Below are 24608 nucleotides of genomic sequence, written 5' to 3'. Positions count from 1 at the left end.
TTTGGACCCAAAGCTAGTCTTCTGGGGAGGGTCCAGTAAGCCTCATATTTGGCACATGTAGTTATAATATCAAATCTTAGAGTCACAATTTCAAAAAGGCATGAAATCATTACGTTACCACTAAAGAGAATGCATGAAAATGATCCATCTAGTTTAGAGCCTGCACATAGAAGGAACAAAATAAAGTGTACCAATTGTCATTCCTTTTCTCTTGTTTAACTATTTTCACAAAGATATAATCGCTAAGGATGGTTCAATAAGCATTCACAGTTTTCATGGCAAAAGAATCATTCTGGAAGATATTTGGTTGAATTGGGTTGGGGAAGCACGCATTTTCAGTCTTAAACAAAACAAACTTAATGTTCAAGATTTCCAACTACTAGATTTAACTGCAACAAACCAAGCATATTAAATATTCTTATTCAAGACTCAGTAAAAATCATCCCCAGAAATTATCTATCGCTAATATAATAGATAATCTATTTTCATTTAGGTAAATTCTTACGTTTTCAAGATTTAATATAAAGAAAATTCCTTTTGACAGTGTTTTGAAGATAAAAATGGGGATTTGTGTAATGTTCATTGTTTCAGATTCAATTTCCCAACACCCACTCCTGAAGAAATGTAGTTAGCATTACCTTCATTATACCCCCCCAACAAATAATATTTACTCCAAATGGATCACATTTATAATCTCTTCCCTCTATTATTCTATTATCTTCAGTTAAAATTAATCTGTTTCATATATTCAACTCAATTGTAACTATGAAGATTTATGAGTACTTAAGAACATCCAGCTCAATTGCTTTCAAATATAAAAATACTAATTTCATTATCCTTGAGACTATTATTATTTGACTTCCATGATACTTAATATAGGTTGTCTTCTGAAACATTATTAGATTTTCTTTTTAAATAACTTCATTTATTCCAATTTTATAAAAATTTTACAATGTAATTTGAAAATAAATTATTGTTCTTTCAGTGCTATCAGCAGGAATATTACTAAATGAATTTATTCCTTTGGATTACAATTAATTGCTCCGAATGGCACTCTATGTTCCACAGAAATATTTTCTTTTATCAGCCTCAATTGTTATGATACAAATCCCATGCCTAATCTCACAGACATTGTGGAGAAGAGTTATGGAGGAACGGAAATCTGCTCGGAGCATTTGGATGCTCCATGTAAACAATCCATGTAAACAAAAGCACAAATGGATTCACTGATGATTCAGAAATGGGTTAGTATGTGGCTCATGGAGGCCCCTATTTTCCTACCACACTTAACTTTTTTAAAAAAATATTTTATTTACTTATTTATTAGAGAGAGAGAGAGAGGGAGAAGCAGACTCCCTGCTGAGCAGGGAGCCAGGTGCAGGGCCCGATAAGGGGCCCAATGGAGGGCCCACTCCCAGGACCCTGGGCTCATGACCCTGAGCGGAAGGCAGATGCTTAACTGACTGAGCCACCCAAGAACCTTCCCTACCACAGTTAACTTTTTTAAAGCCTTTCTAGTGCTCCAAAAATTAGACACAAGGTAAAACTAGCATCCCCAAAAGTTAATGCTGTTTTATGTCAGTGCCACTAAATAATTACTCGGTACCTTATTGGGACCAAGAACTACACTGGATACCAGAGATACAGATACATGGTCTTTGTCATGGAATTCTAAGTATTTAGTCAGAGAGAAAAAATAGACCCTTGTTATATACAGACCACAGTAGAGGTAAGTACAAGAACTTTTGTGAGAGATGAAGGGTGCTAATAATCCAGACGAGATGAAAGGCCAGATTTAGCACTAGGCTCAGTTTTTGTTGTTTTTTTTTTTTTTTTCATTTTTTTATTCTTATGTTAATCCCCATACATTACAACATTAGTTTTAGATGAAGTGTTCCATGATTCATTGTTTGTGCACAACACCCAGTGCTCCATGCAGAATGTGCCCTCCTCAATACCCACCACCAGGCTAACCCATCCTCCCACCCCCCTCCCCTCTAGAACCCTGTTTGTTTTTCAGAGTCCATCGTCTCTCATGGTTCGTCTACCCCTCCAATTTCCCCCGCTTCATTCTTCCCCTCCCGCTACCTTCTTCTTCTTCTTCTTCTTTTTTTTTTTTTTTTTTTTTTTTGCACTAGGCTCAGTTTTGAAGAATGATTAAGTTTAAGAAGTCTAACAAGAAAGTGAGCAATTCTTTCTTGAGGATATGAGGAGGCTTCCCAGAGAAGGTGACATTTGAGTTGTTGGATTTCACAGGAGGTCAATGGCTAAGCTCAGGGAAAGTTCTAGGTCCACATCTCACATGACTATAGCAATAATAACTGATACAGACCATAGAATTTGTATATTATGTAACCTTATCCAGAAACTTGTATATCCATCATGCAATTTGTGCTTTCCAACACTCCCATTTAGGATAGCAGCAATTTCATTATTTTTCCCACATTACAAGTGAATTAATAAGGATTATGGTAAGTTGTGACTTGGATATAAGATTTCTGGGCCTGCATTCTTTCCACTACATTATTTTACCCCAATGTTTGATAATATTTTTAAAATATAATGTACAGATAGTAAGCCTGATGTGAGGGGAAAAAGTGGATGTTCAGGGGACCAGAGGGAAAGTTGACATAGAGGCTTTTGTTGAAGTGAATAAAGGAAAAGCTTGTTCTTGACAAGATGGTAAATGGACCCAGGCTACTGCCTCACTTTGTCAATCCAATCCTGTAGATAGCGGAGGTGAGGTGGGGAGGTTGGTCAACTTCAGAGATGCATTTAACAACTAACCAGTCTTGAAAGAATAGAGATGTTTATGAGATAGAATGTAGCTGGACGTGTGTGTGTGTGTGTGTGTGTGTGTGTGTTTGGGGGGATGCTAGAAACTGCATGTTTGTGTCCTTTCACAATGTTTTAAAACCCTAGTTCCAATGTGAAGGTATTTAAAGATGGGTCCTTTGGGAGGTAATTAGATCATGAGAGTAGAGCCCTCATGTTGAGATTCTTGCCCTTATAAGAAGAGATAGGAGAGCACTGTGAATTGTGTAAGACTGATGAATCACAGACCTGTACCTCTAAAACAAATAATACATCATATGTTAAAAAAAAAAAAAAAGAAGAAGATAGTAGGAAGGGAAAAATGAAGGGGGGGAAATCGGAGGGGGAGACAAACCATGAGAGACTATGGGCTCTGAGAAATAAACTGAGGGTTCTAGAGGGGAAGGGGAGTGGAGGGATGGGGTAATTGGGTGATGGACATTAAGGAGGGCATGTGATGTAATGAACACTGGGTATTATATAAGACTGATGAATCACAGGCCTGTACCTCTGAAACCAACAATACATTATATGTTAATTGAATTTAAATAAAAAATGTTTAGAATTTTTTTTTAAGATTTTATTTATTTATTTGACAGAGAGAGACAGCAACAGCAGGAACATAAGCAGGGGGAGTGGGAGAGGGAGAAGCAGGCTTCCTGCCGAGCAGGGAGCCCGATGTGGGGCTCGATCCCAGGACCCTGGGACCATGACCTGAGCCGAAGGCAGACGCTTAATGACTGAGCCACCCAGGCGCTCCTAAATAAAAAATGTTTAGGAGCGCCTGGGTGGCTCAGATGGTTAAGCGTCTGCCTTCGGCTCAGGTCATGATCCCAGGATCCTGGGATCGAGCCCCACATCGGGCTCCTGGCTCGACGAGGAGCCTGCTTCTCCGTCTCCCTCTGCCTCTCTCCCTGCTCATGCTCTCTCTCTCTGTGTCTCTGTGTCTCAAATGAATAAATAAAAAAATCTTTTAAAAAAATGTTTAAAAGAAAAAAAGAAGAGATAGGAGAAAACTGCTTCATTCTGTTCTCTACCATGTGAGACAACAAGAACATAGCCATTTGCAAACCAGAAAGAGGGCTGTCACCAAGAACTGAATCTGTTGGCATGTTGATCTTGGACTTCTTAGAACCATGAGTAATAATTATGAGAAATAAAATTTGTTGGTTAAGCCATCCAGTCTATGGTAATTTATTACAGCAGCCCAAGCAGACTAAGATGGCAGTGGAGTATGAGGTATTGGAGGGTAGGGGTAAGAGGGAGTAGAATCTTTATAGTTGTTTCTTTTATACACACTTCCCTGGATACCAGAAGTGCTAGATTAGAGAAAGTAATAAAGAAAAAGGATGAGGATGAGGATGATGAGAAAGAGAATAAGATGGAGTTGAAGGAAAAACACAGACATAAGAAAGTATGTTGGTGTCAATGGGGAGGGAAACTTTCAATATGGTGAGTTAAATAAGCATGGAGGAGGGGAAGGGAAAAACACAATTTGAAGTGCTGAACTTCTTGTCTTATTTGTAGGAAGACATAGGTATTTCACAAGCTTGAGACACTGATAATGAAATGTAAATATAAATCTGTCTTAATAGGATAGAGGTAACCAGTACAAAAAAAAGTAGAATGTATATCATTAAGCAAGCAGAAGAAAACGAACTCAGTAGAATGGAAGATAAAAGTAAAGGAAAGGAGGAATACCATCTAGAAATGAAGTATCTATAAGAGACACATTTAAGGTAAAAATGACACAGAGATTGAAAATAAAAAGTTGCCATATGGTAAAAGCAAAAAAAAAAAAAAAAAAAAGGAAGAATAGCATAAGATGAGAGAACTAAGGTCAAGTATTAATGTTATAAAAAAGAAGAAAATAAATGAATTTAAAAAATCCTAATATTTCAGAAAGAAGCCAAGGTAAACATTGTACTATCTGAGGAATAAGATATGAAGTCAAAAACATCATAAAGAACAAAGAAGGAGAGTATGTGCTTGTAAAGAAATAATAGATCAAAAAGATGTAACAATTGTGAAACTAAAATACAGACTCAAAATATAAAGCACATCTGACAGAATTACAGAAAGAACTAAATAAGTCAGTAGTTACTTTTGCAGAGTTTAACATAGCCTTCTAGAAACTGACAGATAAAGAAGACAAAATTAAGTAAATTTATAGAAAATATATCAATATTAACATAAGTCTAATAAATATTACATATTTAATGCTATTAATATGTTACGGAATATTTTATTCCATACATATATGTCCTTATACCCATCAAGAACAGTATGTGTATTCTTTTTTAATGTATTTTATTTATTATGTTCAATTAGCCAACATATAGTACATCACTGGTTTTTGATGTAGTGCTCAAGGATTCATTAGTTGCGTATAACACCCAGTGCTCATCCCAACACGTGCCCTCTTTAATACCCATCACCTGGTCACACCATCCACCCCCCCCCTTCTGTAACCCTCAGTTTGTTTCCCAGAGTCCAGAGTCTCTCATGGTTTGTCTCCCTCTCTGATTTCTTTGATTTCTTCCCATTCAGTTTTCCCTCCCTTCCCCTATGGTCCTCTGTGCTATTCCTTATATAGTATGCATATTCTTTTTAAGTGTAAATAGAACATTCAAAAATATACTAGGCCCAAATTAATTTCAAATAATCAACAGCCTCTTTCAAAATATACTATCTGACTATAATGCGATATTATTAGATCTAAAAAAACAAAGGATAGAGTTCTATCTTCTGCTTAGGATGCAGAAAGCTAGAAAGAGCATTGCTGCCACCTTGAAATGCTAGGTGATCTTCTTCAACTTCTCTTGAACTCATCTGAAAACTGACGGTTGTAGGTGAACAACTAACTTGAACTCTAAAGGAAAGGCACCTCCAGGGAGAGACCGGCTGTGAGCACTACTTACCTGGGGTAGATGCTACATGTAGAAACTATAAGAAAAGTGCAGCTAACATTTTGTAAGAATACTAAAGGCAGAGCGTGGGCTAGCAGAAGAGTATAGACCTCCTGGGATCTGCAGACACAATGAAAATGTAAAACTAATTGCAGACTCTTCCCCATGAACCTCTCTGGCTGCTTAAGAGAATGAATTAGAGAAGGCAGAGAGAGCAGAGAGAGACTCCCTCTTAGTGCAGGCCTGAGATGGGGAGCAGCAGCTATTTTGGGAAAGGCACATGGCCCTGACTGGACCTCCCCCTGCCTATTTCATGTCCCCTATGAGACCAAAGTCTTAAACCCCTGGTAGAAATGCAAAAAGCCCTTTTGTCCTGAGGGTACAGGTGAAGACCCATTACAACTGGGGGAAGAGAACAGAAGAAAACCTTCTTTTCCTAGGGAAGAGTAGGATTTCATCCTGCTGGAAACCATTAGAAAAATTCCATAAGCTGGGGAAGGTTCAGCATCACTGAGAAAGCCCCAACTCCCAAGGCTAAAGCAGGCCTAGATATGTCAATGAAGGAGTCTATCAAACATTTGTGAAAGCATAGATATAGAGATGAACAATAAGACCATAATGGGATGCTGAACATCATTAGTCATTATGGAAATACAAATTAAAATCACAGTGAGAAACCATGACACATTTATTAGAATGCCTAAAATTGAAAAGGTTGGAGTGCCTGGGTGGTTCAGGTGGTTAAGCATTTGCCTTTGGCTCAGGTCATGATCTCAGGGTCCTGGGATCAAGCCCCGCGTCAGGCCCCCGGCTCAGCAGGGAGTCTGCTTCTCCCTCGCACTGCTTGTGCTCCCTCTCCTTCTCTCAAATAAAATTAAAATATAGTTAAAAGGTCACCTGGATGGCTCAGTCAGTTAAGCATCTGTCTTTGGCTCAGGTCATGATCTCAGGATCAAGCCTCTCATCAGGCTCCCATCTCAGCAGGGAGTCTGCTTATCCCTCTCCCTCTGCCTCTCCCCCGACTTCAGATAAATAAATAAAATCTTTAAAAAATAAAATTTAAACGGTTGACCATAGCAAATGTGATTTGGAGGAACTGGAGCTTTTGCAAACTGCTGGTAGAAATTTAAAATGGTACAACCACTTTGGAAAAGCATTTTGCAGTTTCTTATGAAGTTAACATACACCTACCTTGGATTCTAGGTATTGCACTGTTGGATATTTATCTGAAAGAAACAAAAGCATATATCCACTAAAAGACTTGCACACAAAGTAGTAATACTTGTAACAGTATTTACTTGTAATTTACTTGTAATTGCAAGAAAATTGAAACAACTCAATGCCTACCAATAGGTGAGTGAATAAACATATTTTGGCATACCCATAAAATGTAATACTACTACTCAGTAATAAAAAGGAATGAAATATTGGTACATGCAACAACCTGAATGCATCTCAAAATGATTATACTTATTGAAATAAATTCGATATAAAAGAGAACAGACATAAAATAGTACATACTGCACAATTCCATTTATATAAACCTCTAGAAAATGTATACTACAGTAACAGAAAGAAGATGAATGGTTGCTTGGGTATAACAGTGTAGCAAGGAGTGCAACAGGGAGCTTGCAGAAGGGCAAAGGAAACTCTTGTGGGTGATGAAAATAGTCAACTCTTGGACAATTTGGGTTTGAATTGTGTGGGTTGACTTACACTTGGATTTTTTCCAATACAGGACTGTGAATATATTTTCTCTCATGATTTTCTTAATAACATTTTCTTTTCTCTAGCTTACTTTATTGTAAGAACATAGTACAGAATACATATAATATACAAAATCTGTGTTAATCTACTGTTTATGTTCTCGGTAAGGCTTCCAATCAACAGTAGGGTATTAGTAGTTTTGTTTTATGCAGATTTTTGACAGCCAGGAGTCAGTGCCCCTAATACCCATGCTGTTTGAGGGTCAACTGCATTCACTCTTTGGACCATGGTGATGGTTGCATACAGACATCAAGACTTATCATGCTGTGTAATTTAAATATAATGTGTGATTTATTCTAAGTCCATTATACCACAGTAAAGCTGTTTAAAATGAAAACAAACAACAACAACAAAGAAACCAAAAGCCCAGAAACTAAGGCTAAATCATGAAGGATTTTAGGCAATAAAATATCCCCCTCCAGTGGCATAAGTGTATTTGACATTCAAAGAGACATATTTTTTAACACATCTTCTTAAACAGGAAAAAAATTGTAATACTCATGAATTAAAGAAAATAATAATAGAAAAAATGTAGTAAATATTACTTTATATATAATTTATATATTATATATAATTTACTTTATATATAATTATGATAGTAAAAACAAGGAATTTTTTTAAGGAAAGCAGACTGCAAATGGTACAATTCAGTTAACTACTAAGTCATAAAGCAAATGTAGTGTTTTCATTTCTGATTTTGTCCTGCAGTTTAAAGACAAATAATTAACAATTAAAGAATAATACATTTTACTTTGTAAGATATTGTTCAAATTCAGTAAAATACTCAATGTTCTAATCCAGTAAAATTTTGCATGTCCTTTCAAACAATTTACACCTTGCATTTCATACTTTGTTTCACTGATATAGACACAAGTAAAAACAAGTGGTTACATAAAATGACAGAACTCTTAAACCTGAGGGTTCTTTTATCTTTATAATCAGTGTGCTTATATTGTTCTTTTATAAGCTACTGTCTATGAACCTGTTGTATGTGCATCATACAAGCTTCAGCAGTTCCCAATCATGAACATTATGCTTTAGAAAGGAGCAGGGCAGCTGAGGCTTGTGTCTGAGCCCAGCTAACAGAAAGTTCTCTAAATAAAATACCTTGTATAAGGGGTGCCTGGGTGGCTCAGTCGGTTAAGCGTCTGCCTTTGGCTGGGTTATGATCCTGGGGTCCTGGGATCAAGCCCCATGCACTGGGGCTCCCTGCTCAGCAGGAAGTCTGCTTCTTCCTCTCCCTCTGCCCCTCCCCACTGCTCCTGCTCTCTCTCAAATAAATAAAAAACAACCTTGTACAATGACTAAAGATAAATACAAAAATATACTAATTTGAATCTTAAACACACACATAATGTATATATATATAATTTTACATATCTGTGATATATAATAATTATATATGTATATATAATTACATGTAAATATATATAAAACTATGTGATATATATAATAAAAATTTTTAGAATGTATACCAACTAAAGATTATTAGGGTAAACATTATTTACACACTGACATTGTATAGAAATAATATAGTGTAATAAAAGCAAGACTAATTTTTACACTGTTTTATTCTTGTCTTAAAAATCTCTGAAGAAGCTGGATGAAGCAGTGGCTGAAGCCTACCTGGGTAAGCTGAATGTGAAGCTGACCAAACTGACTGAGAAGCAGGCCCAGTACCTGGGCTTGTCCTGTGATAGCCCCTTCAAGCCTGATCATTACTGCTACTGAGAACCAGGCCTATTGTTTGCCTTATAACTGCTGGCCTTGCTGGGGTTCCACCTCTCTTCCCCAAGAGCAAATGGCACCAACTTTGAGATAGTTTTGTTAATGTCCCCCACTTACTCCCCAGAGCTAGTCACTCTGTCTTTGGCCTCTGGTGCATCCCCTCATACTGTTGTAAGTGTGGCAGAGGGAATTGAGAAACCCCTTCTCAAGCCCTGGTCATGATAGAAGTATACAGGAGATACCCACAGGGAACCATGAGCTCAGGGGTTTTGGAACTGCTCACTCAGTCAGTCCTTACTTGGGTTGGAAGTCAGCAATGGTGGTCACAAAGTGCATGCACTTTACCATCTAGGCCCTCACCTGGTCTATGGACTTTGTACACATGTTCTTAGTTTACTGGTTCACTGGTTCCTCAGCCCATGACAGATGAGAATGAACTATATCAAAGAACAGGGAGGAACTTTTACAAGTTTGATGCCCCTGAGAGCCCGCCTTAGTGCTGGGAATGCTCTTGTTTAAGAGGTTTCACAGAACAATGAAGTTAGTACTTTCAATTTCTATTTTACAGAGGTTAGAATATACTGTTAAGGGACAGCCAAAAAAGGATAAGAGAAGTGATGGCCAGAGGTTGAGAGAGGCTAGAGAATCATTAAAAGCAGGTATAGATCTACCACCTCTTTGTAACATGATGGTTCCTATCACAACCCTGGATCAAAAAGATTAATTTGGTTTATAATGTTTAATTAATGTTTATAGTGTTAAAAGAGAGCAGGAAGGTAGGTAAATAAAAATTTTGGTGCCTAAAAAAAAATAATCTATGAAGAAAATGCTCCACTTTATTGCTGAACTGGGGAGGCTCGCTCCCACACCTCACCCTTGGGAGGCCACTGTAGTTTAATCGGTGCTGGGTTATGTGCCTCTCAAACACCATTATTTCAGTCCTCAGTGACTTTTGAAAGGGTGAGTTTTTTGGTTCTCCAGAGGGTCTTTAGATGCTTACAGCATACTGTGAGGTGCAAAAAATATCACTATGAAGTAGGTCACGTGGGTAATTTCTTAGTCTGCCTCTTTTGGGGGAATGTTATTGTCACCTTCCACACCTCAAACATTCTTTCCATCTGGGTTCTGGCAGGCTAGACCCTAACATCACCCCCTACCCCAAACACACATATAATCACCACAACCTTGCCTATGTGTTAGTGCTTCGGAGGAAATTTGTCTTCCATGCTCAGTCCTCACCCAGTCCTTATCCCCAGTGTCTGGCTAACTGTGGACCTGCTGATGCAGTCCTCAGCCCTGCAGGACTCCATTCATACACCTATTTGTCCACTTCTTTCTCTCCTTCTCACCATCAGAGAACTCACAAAAAACCACACACACATCCCCTGGAAGGAAGGTCTTTTCACAACTTGTTGATTTTATTTTATTCACCACCATTTATGTATTCTGTTGTAATATTGAGTCTCTCTCTACATGGTTGGCCATTTAAAGCTTCTGGAAATACAATAGATAGTTCTGAGGTATCTGGCCCTTGCTATATAGTTACTAGCTCCATTTGCAGTGGTTTAGTGCTCAAGGGTCTCTTGATCCTGAATTGGCAGATTTTGATTCAGTTTTTCATTCATGGCAGTAATGTTGCCCCTCTTGTAATGTTGGCTTTCTTGAAGGAGTGGTGGTTGTTAGAAAAGAGCTATTTTTACCTTCATGATTATCTTTTGCATCTGGTAGGAAAACAGTGTTCTCAGAAGGCCATCAGTTTGCCAGTTTCTTGTTTAGTGAAATGTATACTTTCCATATGTACCAAGCATTCTACTTCTAGGTATTTACCAAAGAAAAATGAAAACATTTGTAAATCAAAGACTTACACATGGATGCTCCTAGCCTCGTTCATAATAAAAAACTCTAAATAACCCAAATGTTCCTAACCTGGGGAATGGATATACAGGTTTTGATACATTTGTACATTGGAATCTACTGAGCCATGAAAACAAATTAATTACTGGTACCCAAGAGTACGTGGGTGGATCTGAATGGCATTAGCCAAGTCAAAGGAATCAGAACCAAAATGAGACAGTTTTACAGACACAAAAGTATAGGGACAGAAAAGAAGTCAGTGGCTTCCAGGGCATGGAGGTGGGAGAAGATGTTTATTATCAATGGGAATGGGACATTTTTTGAGGTAATGGAACTCTTTTATCCTTTGAACGTGGCCATACTTATATGACTATGTGCATTTGTGAAAACTCACAATAATGCATAAAAAAGTGTGAGTTTTATTGTATGTAAAGTATGCCTTAATGAAAAAAGAGATAATTGATAACTACCTGTAAGTCTGCATTCTGAAAGAAGATACTAGTATATAGTTCTTGGGTCAAAATGTAAGGGTTAGAACCAAAGCCTCCTTTTCCTCCTTCCTCACAATCTGGTTCCTCCACATATGCTCTTCTAATTTAATCTCTGCCTTTCCCCAATTTGGTTTCCTGACAGACATCTTCTGTGTGAGACATCTTATCAATCATCCTAAATATGAGTGTTTTCTAGAACAATAATGTTGAGAGGACATACCAAAACACTGGACTAAGATCCAGAATATTTCTGTTCTACTTTTGACTATGGCACCATTTCATTGTATGGCCTTGCCCAACCGCTTCTCAAAGTCCCTGTTTCTTTCTTTATAAAATGAGAAGGTGGGACTAGATCTCTCAAGGCCCCTTCAAGCTTCAGTGCTTCATGATTCTATCCAGAAATCAGGTTTAACATTTTGAAAATTAAATAAGGAGCCTAATAATTTCTAAAGTCATGTTTTCATCCAGGAATCCTATTTGCCAATTCATTATTATGGATTATTCATGCATATAAATTTCTTCAGGCAAATTTATGTTTTCTTCAGTTTGCATTAAGACCTTATTCAGAACTTTGATCTTTGTGGAAATAGCCCCCTTTAGCAGAAAATCTCTCTAAAGGCAGGGCCAATTAATTGATAGTTTGATAACAAAAAGTTATGAAGTTCATCTGAAAGTGGGAAGCTCATTTTCATCCTAATATTTTCTACTTTCCAGTTTTAGTTTACAGTTTAGTAAATGCTTATTAAGCCCACTGTGTGCTTGTATCTATTTATTTATTGCTATTTTAAATTTTTTTGTGCTGAGAAAACTCATACTTAATTCATTTACTGGTTAATGAACAACTACAATGTACAAAGCCAGTGATTCCCATTGTGGAAAGGTATGGACACATCAAAATCTACAACTTATTTTCTTTCAAATTTCAGAAGTGCCCCCTGACAAAAAGACTCTGGTATGTTCTATAGCAGTGGTTCCCAAAGTATTTCATATCATGGCACCAATAGAAAGATAATATCTTTCCCCTTAGCCCCCTAGGATAAATGGACAAGGCAGCTTAGGGGCATTTAATCAGCCCAAGAGATGCAGCTGCCTCAGATCCCACTCAGCTAACCTCATTGGTATCTTCAGACAGCTGATTCATTGTTTGTGCATAACACCCAGTGCTCCATGCAGAATGTGCCCTCCTTAATACACATCACCAGGCTAATCCATCCTCCCACCCCCCTCCCCTCTAGAACCCTCAGTTTGTTTTTCAGAGTCCATTGTCTCTCATGGTTCATCTCCCCCTCCGATATCCCCCCCTTCATTCTTCCCCTCCTGCTACCTTCTTCTTCTTTTTTTTCTTAACATATATTGCGTTATTTGTTTCAGAGGTACAGATCTGTGATTCAACAGTCTTGCACAATTCACAGCATTCACCATAGCACATACCCTCCCCAGTGGCTATCACCAGTCACCCCATCCCTCCCACCCCACCCCCCACTCCAGCAACCCTCAGTTTGTTTCCTGCGATTAAGAATTCCTCATATCAGTAAGGTCATTTGATGCATGTCTTTCTCTGTTCGACTTATTTCGCTCAGCATAATACCCTCCAGTTCCATCCACATCATTGCAAATGGCAAGATCTCATTCCTTTTGATGGTGCAGTACATTTCTAGGAAAGATTTGGCCAGGTTGATGGGGAATCCTCAAGTCAAAGTTATTTGCTAGAAGAATCTCACCTTCCACAGGAATGGGCCTGCATTAATACCCAGCAGTACTCAATCATTTGTTAGAAGCCTAAGAAGAACTGAACTGACTGTAAAGGGGAGATGCCAAGTAAGGTAAAATATAAGTTTTCTCATTTTATTTTACTTATCATAGAACTTTATTTGCCCCCATAATCAGGAATATCGTTGCTCATTTCAGTACCCAAATGTAGTCGTAGATATAATGTTAGCTATGGATTTTTCATATATTTTTTGCCATGTCTGAGGAAGTTCACGTCTGTTCCTAATATGCAGAGTGCTGCTTTGTTTTTTATCACAAAGGTTATTGGATTTTGTCAAGTGCTGTTTTTATGTATCATTTGAAATGATCATTTGTGTGATTTTTTTCCTTGATTCTGTTAATGTGCTGTATGACTTTGGTTGATTTTCGTATGTTGAGCCACCATCGCATTCCTGGGATAAATCCCAGTTGGTCATGTTGCATTTTAATGTGCTGATGGATTTGGCATGCTAGTATTTTGTTGAGGATTTTTCATTTATATTCATAAGTGTTATCTGTCTCAATTTTTCTTTTCCTGGTTTGGGTATCCAAGTATTGATAGCCTCAGAGTGAATTAGGAAGTGTTTTCTCATCTTACATTCTTTGTAAGAGTTTGAGGATTGGTATTTATTCTTCTTTAATTGTTTGATGGAGTTTACCCAGTGAAGCCTTCTATTCCGGGGATTTATTTGCTGAGAGGTTTATCTATACTTGTTATAGGTCTCTTTGGACTTGTTTTAGTTTTTCTTGAGTCAGTTTTCATAATTTGTGTGTTTTTAGTAATTTGCCTATTTTAAACTAGGTTAAATAATTTGTTGGTGTACAACTGTTCATAGTATTACTTTATAATCCATTTTATTTTAGTAAGATCTGTAATAATCACCCTGCTTTCCTTTCTGATTTTAGTAATTTGAGTCTTCTTTTATTCTGAATAATTCTAGCTAAAGATTTGTCAATTTTGTTGATTTTTTTTCAAAGAACCAACTTCGGTTTTCATTAATTTTATTGTTTTTCTATTCTTTCCTTTATCTCTGCTATAATCTTTACTATTTCCTTTCTTTTTTTTTTTTTAAGGATTTTATTTATTTATTTGAGACAGAGAGAATGAGAGACAGAGAGCATGAGAGGGAGGAGGGTCAGAGGGAGAAGCAGACTCCCTGCCGAGCAGGGAGCCCGATGCGGGACTCGATCCCGGGACTCCAGGATCATGACCTGAGCCGAAGGCAGTCGCTTAACCAACTGAGCCACGCAGGCGCCCTTTACTATTTCCTTTCTTCTGATAGTTTAGGACAGTCTCCTCTTCTTTTTTAGTTCTTTAAGGTGTAATGTTAGGTAATTAATTTGATCTTTCTTAATTTTAGTGTAGTCTTTCACAGCTATACATTTCCCTCTAAGCAGTGCCTTCAGCATATCCCACATATTTTGCTATGCTGTATTGTTTTTATTTTCTTCAAAGTATTTCCTACTTTCCCTTATGATCATTTCTTTGACCTCTTGGATGTTTAAGACTGTGTTAATTCCCACACATTTTTAACTTTTCCAGTTTCTATATTTTCATTCCATTGTGCCTGGAGAAGACACTTCACTTTGTATGATTTCAATCTTTTAAAATTTATTTAGACCTGATTTGTAGTCTAACATATGGTCTATCCTGGAAATGTACCATGTGACCTTGAGAAAGATGTATATTGTACTGTTGTTGGATGGAGTCTTCTATAGATATCCATTAGTACTGTTTGGTGTATAATGTTGTTCAAACTCGTATTCCCTTGCTGATAGTCTGTTTAGATTTTCTATCTATTATTTTATGAATTTTTATTGGAAAATGTTTCTCCATTCAATTCTGCCAGTTTTGCTACATATATTTTGGGAATCTGTAATTAGGGGTGTACATGTCAATAATTATTATATCTTTTTGGTGGGTTAACATGTTTATAAATATGTAATGTCCTTCTTTATCTCTTATAACAATTTTTGACTTAAAGTCTATTTTATCTATTTTATCTGATATTAGTATAGCCATTCCACCTTTATGTAGATTATTATTTGCATGGAATGTCTTCTTCTATCCTCTCATTTTCAATCTATTTGTGTTTTGGGATCTAAAGTGAGTCTTATGGATAGCATAGAGTTGGATCATGTTTTCTTTTTTTTTTTTTAATAGTTTTTTTTAAGGATTTTTATTTATTTATTGAGAGAGAGAGAATGATAGAGAGCATGAGAGGGAGGAGGGTCAGAGGGAGAAGCAAGTTCCCTGCTGAGCAGAGAGCCCGATGCGGGACTCGATCCCAGGACTCCAGGATCATAACCTGAGCCGAAGGCAGTCGCTCAACCAACTGAGCCACCCAGGCGCCCTGGATCATGTTTTCTAATCTGTTATTCGAATCTCTCCCTTTTAAATGGAGAGTTTAATCTATTTGCATTTAAAGCAATTGCCAATAAGGACGAATTTACTTCTGCCATTTTGCTCTTTGTTTTCTATATGTCTATTTCCTTTTTTGTTCTTCAATTCCTCTATTACTGTGTAATTTCTTTTATTAAATCAATATTTTCTTGTGTATTATTTCAATTAACTTGTTACTTCTTTTACTATATTTTGAGTTATTTATTTAGTGGTTATGTGGGGGATTACAAATAACATCTTAAATGTGTAACAACCTAGAACATATTAATACCAACTTACCTTCAATAGTATACAAATGTCTGCTCTTACGTATCCATTCTCCACCCATTCATTATGCTGTTATTATCACAGATTACATCTTTATACATGGTATGCCCAAGAATTTAGATTTATAATTATTGGTTCATGTAAATTTATCTTTTAAATCAAACAGTAAAAGAGGATTGACAAAGAAAAAAATGTAGCAACCCAAGTCCATCTGTCTAATGCACAGCAAAGCCAATCACTGAGACATCAGGTATGCATCAAGGAAAGGGTTTACTTGAGAGGCAGCCAAAGGAGGAGATGGGAGTGCAAGCCTCAGATCTGCCTCCCTGAATGGGGGAGAGAACAAGTTTTTTTATAATCCTAGGGGTTGAGAGTACATATGTATTGATGAAAAGGGCAAGGAAGCTTATGACTATTCATGAGGAAAGTTGGAGCATGCACACTGAGCAAACATATATGTAACATACATCACCTCTTCATTTTCTGGTGGAGGATTGACAACAGAAGGAGGCAAAATTCAGCCCCTGAAGTCAGGAGGTTATTTTAGGAGAAGAAGGGTCTGTGGGCATGTTCTGAGAGTCGGTATAAACTGGATGGGGTCTTAGTCTGTTATCTTTGGTAAGGAATTCAAGGCCTTGCTTGTTCATAGGCTACAACCATATCAATTGACCTGGAATCCAGGCTTTTGCAGAGACAGCTAGTGGATTTGTTAGTGAGGTCTGAAAAGACACGGTAGCTGATTAAGGGGAAACAGTTTTCTGAAAAACAAGCTTTAAATTTTCTGCCAATTCGAACCTCATTAACTCATGGTTTAAAAAATAGTTTATCTTTTAAAAAATATATTTACCCAAACAGTTACCTTTCCTGGTGTTCTTTATTTCCTTATGTAGAAGCAAGTTATTGTGAAGTGTCCTCTCATTTTAGGCTAAAGGACTGCTTTTAATATTTGTTGTAGGCAGGTCTGATAATGACAAACTGTGTGTGTGTGTGTGTGTGTGTGTTTTATTAACCTAGCAGTGTCTTAATTTCTCCTTCATTTTTTTTTAAGATTTTATTTTTTATTTATTTATTTGACAGAGAGAGACACAGCGAGAGAAGGAACACAAGCAGGGGGAGTGGGAGAGGGAGAAGCAGACTTCCCGCGGAGCAGGGAGCTCGATGCAGGGCTCGATCCCAGGACCCTGGGATCATGACCTGAGCCGAAGGCAGACGCTTAACGACTGAGCCACCCAGGCACCCCTCTCCTTCATTTTTAAAGGATAGTTTTGCCAATTATATCATTTGTGGTATACAGTGGTTTTCTTTTTCCTTCTTTCTTTTTTTTTTTACAATGGTTTTCTTTAGGCACATTTAATATGTAATCTCACTTCCTTCTGGGAAAGCATTGGGCCTTCTCAGGTCTTTCCTGAATATGTGCACAGCTCTGAGCATGTGGTCTTCTAGATTCCCAGGACTATCTTTGATGTTTTCAAAGCCCTTGGGAACATCTCATTCCCTGCCCTTTCCTCCCAAGGTATATTGCTACTGTATTGATTGCCCCAAATATTATCTATCACCTCAGGCAGAAGCAACCTAAAATGTTGGCCTGTAAATGTATACAACAAATATGTTCTGGGAAGTAGCTTTAAAAGCAGTAGGCCATTACATTAGCTTTTTTTTTTTTTTCTTATGAGAGAAGAGTACTACAGATTTTGAGATTATATTCTCTAATGATAAACCTAACATAAAGATTGTTCACTTGCAAGAAAAAAAAAAGCAGTAGGCCAATTCCCAGGTAGGTGAAATAAAGACAAGCCTTTTGAGTAGATCTTCCAAGGAATCACCAGACGGTCAGAACAAATAATTAAATATAATTATTATGAATGAGATCTGTTCTGCTCATTCCAGTACTGGATACCAAAACCTGGAAAGTGCTCTGTTAATTTCCATGGCTACTGCTGGTATAGAGAGCAGAGGAAGGAACCAGAGTAAGTTAAAATGCCACAAATGTCATTATTTTTACCAATAATTAGCATTTTTGTCTAGTTTTATTGAAGAATGATTGATAAAAATTGTATATATTTAAGGTATATAATGTGATGTTTTAGTACATAAATACATTGTGAAATAATTACTATAATCAAGTGAATTAACAAATCCATCATCTTACAGAGTTACTTATTTGTGGCAAGAACACTTGAGATTTATTGTCTTAGCAAATTTCAAGTATACAATACGTTATTATTAACTAGAGTCACTATGCTATACATTAGGTCTCCAGAACTTATTCATGTTATAATCGAAAGTTTGTATCCTTTGACTAACATCTCCTCTTTTCCGCCACCCTCCAGTGCCTAGCAGCCACCAATCTATTCTGCTTCTATGAGTTCAATTTTTTTTTAATACTCAAAATATATGTTAGGTCATACAGTATTTGTCTTTCCATATCTCCCAAGTTAATCCATGTTGTCACAAATGGCAGAATTTCCTTCCTTTTTTTAAGGCTGAATAATATTGCACTGTATATGTGCACTATGACTTCTTTATCCATTCATCCATTGTTGAACTCTTAGGTTGTATCCATATCTTGGCTACAGTGAATGATACTGCTATGAACATGGTAGTGCAGGTATCTCTTTGAGATACTGATTTCATTTCCTTTGGATATATACCCAGAAGTGTGAAGGTGGATCATATGGTGGTTCTACTTTTAATTTGGGGGGGAATCTCCATACTGTTTTCCATAATGGCTGGGAAAAATTTACATCCCACCAAATGTGTACAAGGGTTCCCTTTTCTCCACATCCTTAGCAACACTTGTTATCTCTCTCTCTCTCTCTCTCTCTCAGTAATAGCCATCCTAACAGGTGTGAGGTGATATCCCATTGTTGTTTTGATTTGCATTTCCCTATTGATTAGTGACGTTGAGTACATTTTCAAGTACTTGTTGATCATTGTATGTCTTCTTTAGAAAAATGTCTGTTCACATCCTTTTCCATTTTTTTTTAAGATTTTTATTTATTTATTTAACAGAGATAGAGAGAGAGCACAAGTAGGCAGAGCGGCAGACAGAGGGAGAAGGAGAAGCAGGCTCTCCGCCGAGCAGGGAGCCCGATGCGGGGCTCGATCCCAGGACCCTGAGATCATGACCTGAGCCGAAGGCAGACGCTTAACGACTGAGCCACTCAGGCGCCCCCATCCTTTTCCATTTTTAAATCAGGTTATTTGTGTTGGTTTTGCCATTGATTATTATTATTAAATTCTATATTTAAAATTAAAATTATATATAAAATTATATATAAAATTAAATTACATATTTTGAATATTAACTGATTATTGGTTATATGGTGTGCAAATATTTTCTCCCATTCTATAGGTTACCTTTTTGTTTTGACCATTATTTCCTTTGTTTTGTAGAAACATATTAGTATAATGTAGTTCTACTTGTTTATTTTAGCTTTTCTTGCCTGTGCTTTTGTTGTCATATCCAAAAAGTCATTGCCAGGACCAATGACAAGGAGGTTTTTCCCTATTTTCTTAAAGGGATTTTATGGTTTTAGGTCTTACATTTAAGTATTTAACCCATTTTCAGTTGATTTTTCTGTATGGTATAAGATATAGGCCCAATCTCGCACCTGGGTGGCTCAGTTGGTTGGGCGACTGCCTTCGGCTCAGGTCATGATCCTGGAGTCCCTGGATCGAGTCCCGCATTGGGCTTCCTGCTCGGCGGGGAGTCTGCTTCTCCCTCTGACCCTCCTCCCTCTCATATGCTCTCTCTCGCTCTCATTCTCAGTCTCTCAAATAAATAAATAAAATCTTTAAAAAAAAAAGATATAGGCCCAATCTCATTGTTTTGTATGTGGACATAAGTTTCCCAACATTGTTTTTTGAAGAGACTATCCTTTCTTCACTGTTTATTCTTGGTGACATTGTCAAAAATCAGTTGGATATATTTGTGTGGATTGATTTCTGGGCTCTCTATTCTGTTCCACTGATCTATGTGCCTGTTACCATACTGTTTTTTGTTTTGTTTTGTTTTTTTGATTTTTTTATTAACATATAATGTATTATTTGTTTCAGGGGTACAGGTCTGTGATTCATCAGTCTTACACAATTCACAGCACTCACCATAGTACTTACCTTCCCCAATGTCCATCACCCAGTCACCCCATCCGTCCCACCCGCCTCCACTCCAGCAACCCTCAGCTTATTTCCTGAGATTAAGAGTCTCTTATGGTTTGTCTCCCTCTCTGGTTTCATCTTGTTTCATTTTTCCCTCCCTTCCCCTATGATCCTCTGTCTTGTTTCTCAAATTCCTCATATCAGTGAGATCATATGATACTTGTCTTTCTCTGATTGGCTTATTTTTCTTAGCATAATACCCTCTAATTCCATCCACGTTGTTGCAAATGGCAAGATTTCATTTTTTTGAAGGCTGCATAATATTCCATTGTATATATATACCACCTCTTCTTTATCCATTCATCTGTCGATGGACATCTTGGCTCTTTCCACACTTTGGCTACTGTGGACATTGCTGCTAGAAACATCAGGGTGCACGTACCCCTTCGGATCCCTACATTTGTAACTTTGAGGTAAATACCCAGTAGTGCAATTGCTGGATCATATGGCAGATCTATTTTCAACTTTTTGAGGAACCTCCATACTGTTTTCCAGAGTGGCTACACCAGCTTGCATTCCCACCAACAGTGTAGGAGGGCCTACCCATCTCCACATCCTCACCAAAATCTGTCATTTCCTGACTTGTTAATTTTAGCCGTGCTGACTGGTGTGAGGTGGTATCTCATTGAGGTTTTGATTTGGATTTTCCTAATGCTGAGTAATGTTGAGCATTTTTTCACGTGTCTGTTGGCCATCTGGATGTCTTCTTTGCAGAAATGTCTGTTCATGTCTTCTGCCCATTTCTTGACTGGATCATTTGTTCTTTGGGTGTTGAGTTTGATAAGTTCTTTATAGACTTTGGATAGTAGCCCTTTATCTGATATGTCATTTGCAAATATCTTCTCCCATTCTGTCGGTTGTCTTTTGGTTTTGTTGACTATCTTCTTTGCTGTGCAAAAGCTTTTTATCTTGATGAAGTCCCAAAAGTTCATTTTTGCCCTTGCTTCCCTTGCCTTTGGCGATGTTTCTAAGAAGGAGTTGCTGCAGCTGAGGTTGAAGAGGTTGCTGTCTTTGTTCTCCTCAAGGATTTTAATGGATTCCTGTCTCACATTGAGGACTTTCATCCATTTTCAATCTATTTTTGTGTGTGGTGTAAGGAAATGGTCCAGCATCATGAAAATTGCAGGGGGTCTCTGCTGCCAAGGCTGTGGGTGTCCCCAGAGGCAGTTTGGGCTGTTGTAATCTTCAGTAGCAAAGGCTGCTAGGGTCCTCCTATTCTCTTTTTCTCCTATAGGGGATGTTGTGGCTGAGAGGATCTCTTTTGGCACCCTCTCCAATTTGTGGTGCACTCTTGGTGGAAGTGGCACCAGTGTCTGATGTACAGGTGCCCTTGGAGGGGCCATGGAACCTCAGCATCTAGAGCATGGGCACACATGGAGGGATTGTGGCTCTGGAGTTCAAGGTAACAGTGGTGTCAGTGCCTGGGACTCATCCCCTCACCACAGCATTGCTAATGGTGTGCAAGGCACAGGCACTCATTGAGTGGCTGCAGAGCCAGGGCCCAGAATGCAGGTGTTCATGGAGCAGCAGTGGCTCCAAGGTTGTGATATGGGTGATACCACTGTGGCAGTAACTCAGGCATCTTAGGCTCAGGTGCTTGTGGAGTGGCCATGGAGTCAGGGTCTGGAGAGTAGGCATGGAAGTCACCACAGCTCTAGGGTGTAGTGCATAGGCATGCCTGCTGTGGCAATGGCTTCAGTATCAAGGCATGGATATTCACAGAGTAGTTCTGGAGCCAGGGTACACATACATATATATTACTGAAGGTCTATTCAAATTTTCTATTTCATATGTACTCAGTTTTGGTAGTTTGCATCTTTATAGGAATTTGTCCATTTCACTTATTAACATAAGTTATTTTTATTTATTATTTTTTGTACAAAAGTATTTTTAGTATTCACTTATATATTTTATATATATTATATATATAAATACTGTAATTAAGGAAAAACACTGGAATAAGTTGTGATTTTTTTATCTCTCTCTCTATATAATCTTTTCTTTTTGATAATATGTTATATATATATGGAATGGATATGTGTGTGTGTGTGTGTGTGTGTGTGTGTGTATATATATATATATTCATTCTATCCCACACTTCAGTGTTTTCCTTTACAATTCCTAAAATGTACCATACTGCATCAGCTTTTATGCTTTTGCTCTTGCTATTCCATCTATTTGTGATTTCTTTCTGCCTGGATAATGTCTGTTCATCTCTGAAGATAATGGCATGAGTATCATCTCATCTTAAAAAAGCCCCTTCTTACACACTTAGGCAGGTTTATTAACAATCACCTCTGCTCCCATAGCGTACCTATCCTTGCACATATATCTTGTATTGAAATAACCTGTTTCATATGACTGTTTCCCAATTGACTATGACTTACTTTAAAACAAGAACTAATTTTTCTTTTAATTCCAGTACCTAGAAGAGTGATTAGTACATAGTTTGCAATCAGTAACTACTGAATTTAACTGAACTTTAGCTAAATCAATGTGAAGGATGCACAGATGCTAACAAATCCAGAAATCATAGAAATCATTTTCTATTGTGAATAATGTTTGCCTGATTATGTGCAAATAATAATAATGAAACCATCAACAGTAACAATAGTTTCCTTTTATTGAGTTGCTAAAGTAAGCCAGGTGTGGAATATATGCTTTATGCATGCTCTCATTTCATCTGCACAACAATTATGAGAAATGCCAGCATTTTTATCTTTTCAATTTGGGATCAAGGACATCTGAATGTGAGATTTAAGCAGCATGCATTTTATACTTACTAATAAGATAGTCATTCATTTTTTTCCTCATTTCTATTCATATTATGCTTTGGATAGACTCTCCAAGCATATGTCCTTCCAAATGCCTTCATAAATCTTCTATAGTTGCTGTCCTTTACAAGTTTAATGAGGTAGGGAGATTTTTCCCTTTAATTAGTAAAGAGAAAATGGGAAAGTTGTTTATATTTACATGTTTCAGAATTCTTTAGAGCTAACTGGTAGAAGATGCAATTTCCCTCATTTTAAAATGTGCAATATTCTTGCCATAATTTCTAATCTGTTTTATAAGGGAAAAAAACCCTCCCATTTCACTAATAAATAGAAGATTATTCTAAGTTTAGTTCTTCACTAGTTTATTAGTTATCTTAGGAATTGCTTTTCTTTTCTTGGCCTCACTTTGCTCAGGTTGGTAATGAAGTCATTGAACTAAATGATCTAAGGTCCCTTTGAGTTCTAATATTTTGTGATTATCTAACATGCAATGGGCATATTTGTTGAATAAATGAATGTATGACTTTGTTTATCAGAGTACCTCAATTTTTTGCCTTCTAAAGATCTTATGAATAGACCTTCTCTTCCTTTTTCTACTATCATTTATGAACTCAGGCTTGAACAATTGCAGTGGTCTCTGAAATAGTGTCTACCTCCCGTCTCATGGTCTTCCAAATTTTTTTGTACACATCAGTGTAAGAGCACCACTCTCATGATAAAAATTTCTCAGAAGAAGCCTATATGATTCAGGAAAAATTCCATACTAACCATGGACCAAGACCTTCCATACCCTTTCTACATTCGTATCTCTCTCCACGCTTCTCATGTACTCCAAATTCCATCAATGGAGAATTGTTTATCATTCCATGAAAATATCATAAATTTTAGAGCCCAAAACTTTGTACACATTGATTTTAATTTCTGTAACGTGATTTCCACATTCTCCCCCTCTCTCCCCCTCTCTCCCCCTCTCTCCTCCCTCTCGACCCCTCTCTTGCCCCTCTCTCCTCCCCTCTCTACCCCCTACCCCTCCTCTCTCCCCCTCTCCCCCTCCCCCCTTTCCTCTCTGCCCCTCCCACACCCACAACAATCTATTATGTCCCTAAGTATGATGACAAACAACAAATATATGCTTGTTAGAAGGCCATCTCTATTAGTCAAGTCAGCAATTCCCAAAAAAGAACAGTTGGGCAAATAACCCAATTATACTCAAGATTTTGAAATACAGTGATCATTATAATGATATGAAAAATTACTTTAAGAATACTATTCCAAGTCTTTAACTTTTAGTGTTTTTTTTTCAAGAGGATAAATAAATAATACCTTCTGTGCTGTTCAAGTTCTCAGCCAGTGAAGAGGCAAGACAAAGAATCCACAGATAGACACCAAAATATCACCTTTGTTGGGACACCTGGGTGGCTCAGTTGGATAAGCGACTGCCTTCAGCTCAGGTCATGATCCCAGGGTCCTGGGATGAGCCTCGCTTTGGGCTCCCTGCTAAGTGAGGAGCCTGCTTCTCCCTCTCCCTCTGCCTGCCGCTCTCCCTGTCCATGCTCTCTCTCCCTCTCTCTCTTTCTCTCTCTCTGACAAATAAATAAATCTTCAAAATCACCTTAGTTATTAACAAAGCTATTATTAGATAATGTAGCTTATATCTGAAAAGAAGCAGACTTAATACTGAATTCCAGAA

The sequence above is a fragment of the Mirounga angustirostris genome, unplaced genomic scaffold (assembly GCF_029215605.1).
Source record: "Mirounga angustirostris isolate CCGP_5_RB_7025 unplaced genomic scaffold, mMirAng1.0.hap1 SCAF_11, whole genome shotgun sequence".
In the NCBI taxonomy this organism is placed as follows: Eukaryota; Metazoa; Chordata; class Mammalia; order Carnivora; family Phocidae; genus Mirounga; species Mirounga angustirostris.
The sequence above is the reverse complement of the archived record's forward strand: the minus strand, read 5'-3'. Positions refer to the sequence as shown.